The sequence below is a fragment of the Chrysemys picta genome, chromosome 8, assembly GCF_011386835.1.
Source record: "Chrysemys picta bellii isolate R12L10 chromosome 8, ASM1138683v2, whole genome shotgun sequence".
Classification (NCBI taxonomy): domain Eukaryota; kingdom Metazoa; phylum Chordata; order Testudines; family Emydidae; genus Chrysemys; species Chrysemys picta.
In genome coordinates, this window is record NC_088798.1 from 110,724,268 (window position 1) to 110,737,477 (window position 13,210).

The window sequence follows — 13,210 nt, forward strand, 5'->3', positions numbered from 1 at the left end:
CTCAACCTGTTCTCTTTATTCCCCTGGCTGACCCTCCAAGGTGTCCCCAGGTGCAGAGTTCAACTTGCCATCTATGGATCCAGGAGCTGCAGGTGTCTCTTAGGAAGAATGAGTTACCTGTAGAATGAGCTTGCATAACTCCCTTCACTAGCTTCCCCTCTCAGGGACACAGAACTTGGGGTCCAGTCTGAGTGTGAGCATCTACACAGTGATTTTTGAGCCCCCTGAGCCTGAGTTAGATGACTCAACCCAGACATGTGCAGACGTAGCCTAAACGTGCTGAGAGTGCTCAGTAAATATAATTAAACTAATCCTTGAAAGGTTGGTTGAAATCTACTCTGCTGGGAGGAATGGGGGCTGATGTCTGTAAGAAGATAAAGCAAAGGCATGAGAACTTCCAAAAACCCTGTTGCCAGGGACTTAATTTGGAGGATGCTGCCTCTGTGGACACAGCAGCTGTGTTGTGGTTCAAAGTCCTGCTGTGGGGGAGAGGCCTGTACCTCAGTCTCTCCTGGTAGAGTCACTGCAGCACCTGATCCTGCTGATAAGGAGCAAAGCAAACACCAGCCCCAGCGCTGCTGCCTTCCACGTGCCCATCTTTATTACTAGAGCCCTGCACAGATACAAAATTTGTATCCACATCTGATCCGTGATCCGCAAAAATGATCCGTGGATATAAAGCAGATATCTGCAGATTTGTAGGGCTTTAGATATAAAATTTGGATCCGCATCCATCCACAATCTGCAAAAATGGTCCATGGATATCCACGGATTTGCAGGGCTCTATTATTACAATCAAAAAGGGCAAATGTACAAGTTTGGCTGAAATAAAAATGCTGCTAGAGCCAGTGGGAAGCTGCATCCTCTGTGGGGAGGAGAAGAAAGGATTAACCAGTAGTATCTGTTCCTGTAGTTTGTCTCCAGCTCATGGCTTGAGGTGAAGGGGGATTCATAGATTCACAGGCCAGAAGGGATCCTTGTGATCATCTAATTGGACCTTCTGTATAAAACAGGCCACAGAACATCGCCAAAATAATTGCTGGAGCAGATTTTAGAAAAACATCCAACCTTGATGTAAAAATGGTCAGTAACGGAGAATCCACCAAGGTAAATTGTTCCAGTGGTTAACTCAGGGGTCTCAAACACACAACCTGCGGGCCACATGCTTGGAGTGGAAGTTTTCTGTAACATTTTTATAATTCCTAGTCGAGCCTCAGTCTCCTTCTTGACTTTACGCTTTGACTGGGGGGTTGGAAAGGGTTACGCAGTGCAGGAAACGGCCTGCAGCCGCATGTTTGAGACCCCTGGTGTAGATCATCATCAGTGTTACTGACCACATAAGGAATAGTTACAGGTGTTTATATTTTATTAAAACCCCTCTTCGCATTACAGTTTTTAAAAAGTTAATACATTGAGTTTTAATAGCATACTATATTACTCTTCATTTTTTTCATTTTTTACTATACTTTTGTATCATATGAAAAGGTGTCAGTGATGCGGCCCTCGGGCCAATGTACTAGTCCTCATGTGGCCCTCATGGTGATTTGAGTTTGAGATCCCTGGGTTAACTACTCTCACGGTTAAAAATGTACGCATTACTTCCAGTTTGAATTTGTCTAACTTCAACTTCCAGCCATTGGATCATGTTAGCCCTCTCACTGCTAGCTTGAAGACTCTATTATTAAATAGTTGTTCCCCATGTAGATACTTACATACTGTAATCAACCTTTTCTTTGTTAGACTCAAAAGAGTTCAATCTATTTAGCCAAGCACTGGAAGGCATGTTTTCTAATTCTTTAATCAGTCTTGTGGCTTTTCTCTGAACCCTTTCCAGTTTATCAACATCTTTTTTGAATTGGGGACACCAGCACTGGACATAGTATTCCAGCAGTGGTCATACCAGTGCTAAATACAGAAGTAAAATAACCTCTCTACCCCTACTCAAGATTCCCCTGTTTATGCATCCCAGGATTTCACTAGCTCTTTTGGCCATCGTGTCACATTGGGAGCTCATGTTCAGATCAGAATTTCTGCCAAATCAACGGGGGAAATAATTTAAAATGTTGTTTTGTCACTTAATTTCTCTTCAATCAGCATCCGCCCAGCCACGCTGCAGGAGCAGTAAAAGCTTGTTTTCTTCTCCAGAGTTTGCTGCCTATTATCGTGTGCAATGTAGCACACCAGGCATCTGAACAGCTGCTGGCCCTGAGGCATTGGAGCATCTGTTTGGGTCTCTCTTACCATGAACGTGATCACAGCACTGCACATTCGTTTTAGTTTTACCTCGGGCAAAGAAAGGGAAAGTAGCTGCACTGCCACAGCACCAATCGCAAATACAACACTGGGCAAAACAATGTCCCAAAAGCCAAGGGATTTGTACTTGTCATAAAATATCTTGCTATCAAAGTCCTGTCGAATTTTGTTGTTAAAACTGAATAGACTCAAGTCTCTCTTTTTTTTATGTTCCTGTTTTTCATGCTGACAAAATCTAACCTGACAACACAGGATCTCATAGCTGTCAGCCCCTGGAGAAAGACTGGGGAAAGCCCCATTCTGAGCCTCCCTTCTGGTCCCCAAACAGGCTGCCCCAGAATCCACGCAGTCACACAGGCATGTACTTGCCAAAGGCAGTAACCAGTTTCTGTGGGAGTAACTGAGGACCATCTGTTTCCCTCTTTGCTTACGATGGAGTCTAGCCTGGTGGTTGTGACCCACTGAGACTTTGGCCCAAGTGGGTCAGGAGTCTGAATTTCTGTTATTGACACTCCTGCCATCAAATCAAACAGGCCAAAATGCGGGAGCTACTCTGAGCATGTTCAGTATGGGAACAAGCAGAAGGGAAAAATCTGAGGCAGGACTGGCCCACTGCCAATAGTGCAGAAGAGAAAGGGAAAAGGGCTTGTGGGCTGCTGATTTGAAGGGAGGGTCCCTGAACCTTCTGTGGCAGGAGCAGCCAGAGCTCTTTAGAGTAGTAGTACCAATGTCAGGAAATGGTGGAGTTGGTGTTCGGTTTCTTTGAATATTGACACTAACTTATGCTGGGCTGTTTACTTTAGGTTAATATGTCTGTCCTGCACAGGTGCTAATATGTGTGGTTAGTGCATTGTGTCTGTCCCTGTCATGAGAGGGCTGTGATGCTGTAAATATTAAGCCCGGCAGAGGAGTGTTTGCACAGCCTTTCTCTAGTCTGCCTCCTGTTGCCCTCAGGGCAAGTCTACACTACAGTGCTAGATTGGTGCAGCTGCGCTGCTGTAGCGTGTCTGGTGAAGATGTGCTATACCAATGGGAGAGTGGGTGCTCTCCCATCCGCATAATTACTCCACCTCCCCGACATAGCACTAGTGTGACAGCACGAAACTTGCATCACAGTGGGGGCTTTTTCACACCCCTTCATGACAAAAGTTAGATCAATGTAAGTGGTAGTGTAGACCTGCCAGTTCGTGCTCATGATTAACTTGCCCAGGCTCAGCTGTCAGATCCTCTCTGCTCACTGAAGAGCCGAGGCTACGCTGCACAGAGTGGCAGGAGCTGGTTTCTACTCCAAACTGGATTGCATGTGATCAGAGCCTCTGAACTGCAACAAATCCCCACTGCGCTATATTCTTCAGACACTGATAACATTCAATAAAACAAGCTACAGCTAAGTAACCTTCAGACTATGCTGCAAACAAATCATTTGAAAATAAGGCGCTTTTGTTCTCAGCCCCAGCCCCATGTTTCACTCTTCAGGGCCCGAGTTATGGTGTGTGGGCAACAGCCTAATTTTAAAATAATAATTTTGTTTAAATAAACGGGAAATAGCTTAAAAGACGTCAAACAAATTATCCATCTAAGGGGCCCCAGCAGGCCCTCTCAGGGAAGGCTCTTGGAAGTAACAAAACCCTTATTTAGGTCAGCTGGCCCAGCTATTAGATTATAGGAGGTGTAACAGAAAATAGGCATGAATTCTGCCAGAGCCCAATCCTTCCCCCATACACTGGATAAATGAAGCATTTGATACATGCATCTGACGAAGTGGGTATTCACCCACGAAAGCTTATGCCCCAATACCTCTGTTGGTCTATAAGGTGCCACAGGACTCTTTGATGCTCATGGGAGTGTTTAAAGGCCTTAAGTGACAACACAGCTGGGCATGTTAGAAGTGACTGGGAATCAGGCTTCCTGGTTTTTATTCCCAACTCTGTCATCAGAGACTCACTGTGTAATCGTGGGCCAGTCATTTCTCTGTTCCCCACTTTAGCCATTTGTAAAATGAAGATAATATTGACCTAACAGTGGTGCTGTGAGGCTAAATTAACTATATATAACCTATTTTGAGGCTCCCTTGCTGTGTGGGGTTATGGACGTGTGCAGAGTTAGTTCTATACAAAGTGGACTGAAGGAGTCATTAGCCTCTCTCTCCTGAGATCTGGCTGGTAGCTGGCTAAACACCTTTAGAAAAAGGAGGTGGAGGTGCTATTTATTGATGGCTATCTAGTGAACAAGACCCCTTTTTAGCCGAGGTCAGCAGCTTTGGAAGGAGCTATACAGGAGCTAGGTATTAGTATTTCCCATGAAATAATGAGGAGTCCTTGTGGCACCTTAAAATTTGTTAGTCTCTAAGGTGCCACAAGGACTCCTCGTTGTTTTTGCTGATACAGACTAGCATGGCTACCACTCTGAAACCTATTTCCCCTGAGGGACTCTTGCCTTCTAATCTGAGCTGCCAAAGGACATGAATATCCAGAATCACATATAAAAAAACAAAAATGACCGAGACCAACCTGATTACAGAGAGCATGTAGGTGTGAGCAGGCGGTGGGTGGCTTAGCAGTGGTTGTGCAGCCTCCTGCATGCAGGGGTCTGAGATGCAGTCCCTACGATTGATAAACACTTTGTTTTCTTTGGCTGGTGCTTCTCAGTAGTAAGAACCAAAACCACACAACTTCTCCAAAGGGCAGACAACTATAAAATACAAGCCTGCTGCCACAGTGAGATACATGCGGTGGCCCTGGCTCTTGGTTCAGACAAAGAGTGAGAGAATCTGGTTGGGGAGGAGTTAGAAGCTGAGGGAATTGGCTTGCTTTATTGGTCAAGGAAGACGGAGTCCTATTCACATGGGACTCTGGGGTTTGGCCGAAGGAGGTGAGGTGGTTGTGAATGTGCAGCTGCTCCCTGTTCTGTGCCAGGAGGAGGCATTTATATTACCCTGACATGGCTTTGCAGCAGTTTTCCCCAGCTCTATAGGGGGGGGCGTCACACAAGTGGGATTATGCAGAAGAGATACTTTCAAGGAGGGAGTTACTGGAGAGTAACCTCTCTGAGCTCTTTATGGACAAAGATGAGGAAGAATGATGGGTTTGTGGTTATGGATGTGAAGTGAGACTCTGGAACTGGGTTCAATTCCTGGCCCTGCCATATACTTCCTCTGTGACTTTGGGCAAGTCCCTTTGTGTTTCTCTCTACAATAGCACTGCTCTGCCTCAGAGGGGCTTGTGAGCTTAAATACATTCATATTATAAGGCATTCAGATCCTACAGTGATAAGGAATGAGCCCTGCCACATGGGGTGCTGACAGGACAGTACAGAGATGTGGTTGGGAAAGGTCCAGCTCAGAACACAGAAATGTTTGTGTTTTTTGAAATTTTGTATTTATGAGATCCCAGAGTAGCACTAAATTCCACAGGAAGGATGATTTCTTAAAGCTTTGAATAAAACAAAATATCCATAAAGGATATTCACTCACCTGCCAGGCCCTAAGGTCACGCATCTGCTTCCCCTGCATAAGCTGCTGACATTACTTATCCCCAAAATAGTCAGGACCTGTCAAACCCCGTCAAGAGCGATGGAGAAAAGATGAGCCATAGGAATGAGGCTAAAAGCTGGGGAAATCAGATCAGGGTTTACAGTTTACATTTTCTGCAGCTGCTTCAGTAGGCCAAAGGACTAGAATGTGCAGGGGAATTGGAGAAACTGATCCCTAAGATATTACACATTAGAGTGGTAGGTGACCCCTAGGTCAGACCTGACCTATAGGATTCCAAGTGGAAAAACTGGTGAAAGCCTGGTCCTGAGAGACTGGTAATTATCAGACTCTCTGAGCTTTGTGAAAAGGCTGAAGTACTACCTGCAGAGCAAGGAAAAGGGAAAAACACCAAACAAGCTGTAGTGTGTGTCACAGGGTCCCAAGCACGGGTACTGAAATGCTTTGAAAGCTGAGATCTGGCTGCTTTCCTGTTATACCTGGCCAAACAACTCACTGTGCAGCTACAAATGCCATCTTAGGGGAGTGGTGGATTCTCCATCACTTACAGAGTCTCTACCGCACGACTGAATATCTTTCTAAAAACATAGTCTGACTCAACCACAAGATACAGGCTGGATGCAGAAGACACTGGGCAATGTTCTCTGGCCTGTGTGAGGCAGTGAGCTCTGACCCTTCTGGCCGCAAATTCTATGACTCTGTGATTACTGTGTCTCAGAAGGTGCTGTACTAATCTGACAAATGTAGCAGAGTTATAGTTTAAAAAAAAATCCCCCAAAATAGTAATATGAGTCCTCACATCTTTCTGCTTTTAAATCTTTGTTGAGAAGAGGAGGGAACTGCGGTATTTGTCTGAACTGCAGGGTTTGACCTGAAATAGTGATGTTCTACTGTACTTAGTTTTATCTCATATTTTACCATTACTTCTTATTTGTATTGCTGTAGTGCCTAGGGACCCTAGTCATGAACCAGGGCCCCATTGTGCTAGGGGCTGTACAAACTCAGAAAAAAAGGACGGTACCTCCCCCTAGTAGTTTACAATCTAAGTATCAGACAAGAGGCAACAGATGGATACAGACAGATGGGGGAGTACAAGTAAATAATGAGACAATATTGATGATAGGCAGTGGTCACAGCACACCAGCAGCCTAACTTTATAATTTCAAGGCATTGTATAATTATTAAGCTAACTAATTAACCCCTCCAGCCCCACTGTGAAGTAAGTATGTTTTTCCTTACTTTATAAATGAGGAGACCAAGGCAAGGGAGTGAAGTGACCTGCCCAAGTCCACATATCAAACTAGTAGTAGAACAACCAGGATTAGAGCTTGGGTTCCTGACTCCTGACCCCTTGCTCGGATAATCAGACAACAACTCTGATATAGAATGAAGAAAGGATGGGTACTTCAAGGTGCTGTAGTCAGTGCGGATCCCTCAGTAGCATGCTCATGCATGCCAGACTGGATTATTTTCACTAGCAATGTCTGTGGGAGCCACACACGTGCCCCGAGCCTCCTGGTGCTCCTATACAAAGACAGAAAGAGCAAGGCAGCCATGGCCCTCCCTCAGTTTCCATGCAGTTCAAAGCCCATGCAGCTCAGGGCCCTGAAAGCAGGGATGGAGGATGGGTTGTGGGATCCACACTGACAACATCTCGAAGAGTAAGTAGCTGTTTTCTTCTTTGAGTATGTGTCATATGGATCCCGGTGGGTGACCAGCAAGCAATACCCTCTTCCAGATGGTGGGTATGAGGAGTATCAGTCATACTACTCAAATAAGGATTGAAGCACTGCTCTTCCAAACTTTGTGTCTGCCTCAGTTGCCAAGTCAAGTATGTAATGTTTAACAAACGGCAGTAGATTACTCCACAGGGCTACCTTACAAATCTCAATGGTTGGCACCTTTCTGAAGCATGCTGACCATGTCTCCTGTGCTCCGGTGAGTGTACTTTGGCGTCCAGAGGGACAGGCTTGCCAGACAGCTGGTAATAGGTGGAGATTAACTGCATAATCCACTTGAAGAGTCTCTGTGAGGAGATTGTCTGTCCTATTGATAGACCTGGTATGTCTACAAAGCGATGAGGAGAGAGACAAAGGGTCATAGTCCTGTCTAGGAAGCAAAGAAGCGCTCTGGAAATGTCTCACGTGTGAAGGTTCTTTTATTCTGGAGAAGAACAAGGTTTCAGAAGGAAGAATGGTGGGGTGATTGACTTATTCATGGGGAATTCTGAGTCTACTTTGGTAATGAACTTGGAGTGTGGTCTCATCACTTTGTCCCTGTGAAATTATGCGTATGATGGCACTCTCACTGAATTTCTGTGCTGACATAATGGCAACGAAGAAGACCATCTTGCCAGTAAGGTGGTATAAAGAGCATTTGGATAGAGTTTTGAAGGAAGCCTCCATGAGACACAAAAGGATCACATTAAGGTCCCAGGTGGGTGTGACAAAGTGGGAATTTTTTGTAATATTTTAATGAATCCTATGGGATTCACACCTCAGTTTCCCTCTATACTTTGCATTGCTACACCGTGGAGGAGGGGGAGAGGGTTAAGTCTGCTTTTGGGGGCAGCACAGGCCATGAGATGTAAGTGTTGCCTTGCTGTCTGAGATGCAGTGAGAGTCATTAAGGAAGTTTCTAGAACCGGCTGAAAGTGACCCATATCAATGCAGAATCTGAGACAATGGGAAGCCCTAATGACCTACTTCTTCAATGTGCATCCAAAGAAGTGGGCTGTAGCCCACGAAAGCTTATGCTCTAATAAATTTGTTAGTCTCTAAGGTGCCACAAGTACTCCTGTTCTTTTTGCGGATACAGAATAACACGGCTGCTACTCTGAAACCTAATGACCAGAACAGTCACACCCAGCAACCTAGATGAAGGAGATCCCCTCTCCCCTCCTCCCACTCGCACACTTCACATCAGGGAAGTTGAACACATTCCCAGCTCTAGCACAAAGGACTGAGACGTGGCAGGCAGAGGACAAAGAGTTGGCTTCTGGAAGAAGCTGACTGCTTTCACCTGGGACAGACAAAGCGGTCAGAAGAAAGAACAGGAGTACTTGTGGCACCTTAGAGACTAACAAATTTATTTGAGCATAAGCTTTCTTGGGCTACAGACCACTTAATCAGATACATAGAATGGAACATATAGTAAGAAGATATACATACATACAGAGAACATGAAAAGGTGGAAGTTGCCATCCCAACTCTAAAAGGCTAATTAATTAAGATGAGCTATTATCAGCAGAAGAAAAAAAACTTTTGTAGCGATAAGAGACAGAGCCTGAATAGAGTCCACTACAGTGTGACTAGTGGATTGTGCTGGCTTGGCCACATGGAATATGTTTGAACCTTAATTTTTCTATGCTAACCTAAACACTTCCAATCCTGTGTTCCAGTTGACTAATAAATCCTACTCTGTTTTGAAAACGCTGCCTGCAGTCATTGAAAATACTTACTGAGGTGCATTAGTCCCTGAAGAACATACAAGTCTCTAAGTAGGACTCTATCCCAATTGGATTCGCTGAGCAGAGCTAACAGCATGAAACAGGAGTGCTGGAGGTTGGAGGCTCAGTCTTATAGGCGGAGAGGCTGCATTACCTACCCTGAAGGAAGACTGAGACTCTGTGGGGGTCTGGCACACTGAAGTGGGTCCTCCAAGAGACTGTTTAAAAGCTGGGGCATAGCTACTGTCCTGTTGATCCATGACAGGGGGCATGATAGAGGGCAGACATGAAATGGGCCCTTGATCAATCTTGACACTGTAGGGTGTGAGTTAATGGAATGTGATCGAGCTGGCACATGATGCACTGATATTGCTGCTCTGCGGACCTTTAGAGAGATAAATGCCAGTCCCGCCTGTTTCTGAAGCAGCATGTAATCCAGGATCTTTGGGATCTGGGCTTCAACTGGATTTACATTGGTTTGGGTCACCCATATGGCAAACCTCTTCCATTTCACGGAGCAGATCCTCCGAGTGGAAGCTTTCCTGCTCTGCATAAGAATTTCTTGCACTTGTCTAGAGTGCTCCCATTCAGTGATGTTCATTCAGCCAGCATCCAACCCATCACATGCAGTGACTGTGGGTCCCAATGCAGTACTTGAATCTGAGACACCGTATCCAGGCAAGAGGGAAGGCAAATGGGAGGTTGGCTGCACAGCTGGAGTAGGTCTGACAGTTAAAACTGCTTTGACCAGTATGGGGCTATCATGAGAACAGTAGCCTCCCTTGTCCCATCTGCTCTTGGATATATCTTGGGGATGAGAGGGATTGATGGGAAGGCACAGAGGATACCTTGAGACAACTGAAGGAGAAAAACATCCAGTGAGATCCTGAGATTATTCACTGCACCCCACACACCGAGCAGAAGATTTTAGTATTCTCTGCGGTGGTGAAATCACCAGAATATCAGGTCTAGGATGGATTTCTGCAGTGACCACTCATGGTTGGTTACTACATTTCTGATCAAGAAATCAGTAAGGTTATTATTGACCCCTGAAAAATACAGGGACAATGGAGTCATTCCATGTTGGTGACACTATTCCCAGACTCAGTGGTTTCCAGGCACAGTGGGACAAGCAAGCACCTCCTTGTTTGTTGATACAGTGCCTCGTCAATGTATTTTCCATCAGGATCTGCACTACAGAGTTCCATAGAAGATGTAGGAATGCTATACAGGCCAACCCGATGGCCCTCAGCTCTAGGTTGTTCATGTGCAACTTCAGATTGTATGGAGACAACACTCCTTGCATTTGGAGATGAAGCTAGTGGGTACCCCAAACTGTCTCTAATGGGTCCATAATAAGCACCATTGCTGAGGAGGAGGTTAAGGACACTTCCTTCCCCATATCCAATGGTACTAGCCACCAGATAAGTTCTTGTAGGACTTTGGGAGGTACCATGACCAATTTGTCCATGTAGTGCTTGGCTGAGTACACTGTCCTTAGTCCGTGTTGTAATGTCCAAAGACTAAGTCTATCAAGCAGCATCACATAGTAATCCCATGCATCTCCTGACCATACTGGACAGTCTTGCCATTATGTTGTATATGAGCAACTGAAGGGATCTGAATCTGTCTTCCAGCAGATATGTTTGCACTGACCTTGAGTTGAGTTCCTATGAATTCTGTAATTTGTGATGGTGAGAGATGATTTTTCATAGTTCACCAGGAGCCCTAGCTGAAAGAACAGGGAGAAGATTCCGTCTAGAACTCTCTTGGTCTCATCCTGGCCTTACCCTGATCAGCCAGTCGTCCAGGTACAGGTACAAGTGAAGTCCCTGTTTCCTTATCTGTCCTACTGCCAAGCACTTGAATACTGGCAGTGTTGTAGAGAGTCTAAAGGGTAGACGCCTGTATTGGTAATGACCGGACCAACCGTGAATCTGAGGTATTTCTTGTGGGTTTGGTGGATGACAATATGGAAATATGTATCCTGAAAGTCAAGAGCCAGGACCCAGTCTTGAGCTTGGAGCAATGAAATAATGGAAGCAAGCATTACCACCCTGAATCTGAGGTGACACATGTATTTGTTGAGTCTCCGCACTTAAAGTGCAAGTGCGCTCATTGTCTCTCACACTTCCCTAACACACACACACATACACACAATGTCTCTCTCACACAGACTGGCTCTCATGCCCACATACACTGTGCCTCTCATGAATCCCAGTCCCCCAACACAAGAGAGCCCTGGGTTCTGGCAAGATGCAGCCCCCATGTGACAGCGTGAAGCCTGCCTTAAGCCACTACCAGTGTGTCAGCAATGGGGGAGTTTCTGGGGCCTGTGGCCGGGGTTGGTGGCTGTGCCCCCTCGACACACTGGGGTCAGTGGCACCAGCTGGGGACTGCCTTCAGTGGAGCATAGGGGCACCAGTTTAATAATACTGCGTAAGGCCCCTAAATCCTAAGGACGGCCCTGGCCAGCCTTCCCCAAAAAAGTCTATTTTTGAGGACCTAAAAAGGGAAACGATGGATGGAACAGCCCAACATCTTGTCCATGAATTAAGCCTATTTCCACCACACACAATTTGAGTTTATTAATTTCCAGTTCCACTCTTCTTGTTTACCAGGCATAACCTTAATACAATCCTTGAGTTACATCAGTAGGTCTTTTTGTCTGGACTAATTCAGTCCATCTGTCTCACTTTTGCACCTTTTCCCATCACCATTTCTTGTTATCAGTTACTGTGACATTTTATTAACTGTAATTCACTTTTGCAGTTGAGCTCACAATCAGGGTAAATTTATAGGCCCAATTATTATAACAAAAAGAATCGAGCTCTGTATTTCTCATGGACCTCTTCTATGACTCCTAGACGGAGCAACAAGGCCACTTCCTAAAACTGTACATGTCTTAATATTATAAAAATTACAAATTGAAGGGTTGCTGCCTTAGCCAGTCAGGGCCGCTGCCGTTAGAATGTACAACAGTGGCAAGAAGCTTTCAGAGTTGGTGCCAGATGAGATATTACAATTTTAATTTTGTTTTAGATTAAACAAAACATTAAGAAAACCCCCTTTTTAAGAAGAAACCAAACCCAGAACATAGAAGAAGAAGAAACTCTGAAAACTGAGCTTCCTGCCTTAGAATATTCAGAGAAGTAAAGCCCAGTACTTACAAGCCAAAACAGAGTTCCAGAGGAAAACAAAAGATGATGTTATGTGAAATAGCCAGTTAGGGTCCTTCCACTTGCAGGGTTAAAGGTTACCTTTTTGTTGGATATTAACATTTATTGTATTGAATGTTTTTAAAATTTTGGGAAACAATTATTTGCTGGACATATTAACTAACCCATTGACTTGAAACATATTTAAGAATGATACATACTGTACTGAATCAATAGGAAAGCTATATTATTCTAAAACAACAGTTCTTCTTCGAGTGATTGCTCCTGTCTATTCCACATAGGTGTGCGTGCTCGCCTACTGTGGAATAGACAGGAGCAACACATCTCGAAGAACACCAGTTACGGAACAGGTAACTGTCCTTTTTTACAACAAGTTCCTTGTACATTCAGAATGGGAGCTACATTATCTGGCCCTGCCTGTGCAACCAATATTATTTGTTACTGACAGTTTATGTTTTCTGGAACAAATGCTGAACTTGGTGTGTCCTTGGTTACATGTGCAGTTAAACCTGTTCAGTTCTGTTTAGCTACAGTCATTGTCAGCAACCAGAAATTTCTGAAGTGTAGACAAAGTATCTGTCTGCTTTTTCTGCACCATCCGAATTAAACTGCTGTTGTGTTGGGAAGAATCAGTAAAGTGGCAGATCAATGCACGGTTCGGGGGACAGTGAGACATGGATCAGGATGTCTAAAAACTTCAAACAAATCTTTGAAAAACATATTATTTCATAAACACATCTATAGCTACGGTAGGTGCTGTGCCTAGTCACTGCAGTGTCCTTTCAGATGGGTTGCACTCCTACCTGTTAGTGCACTTTGGACCCAGGCAATTTCCTGTCT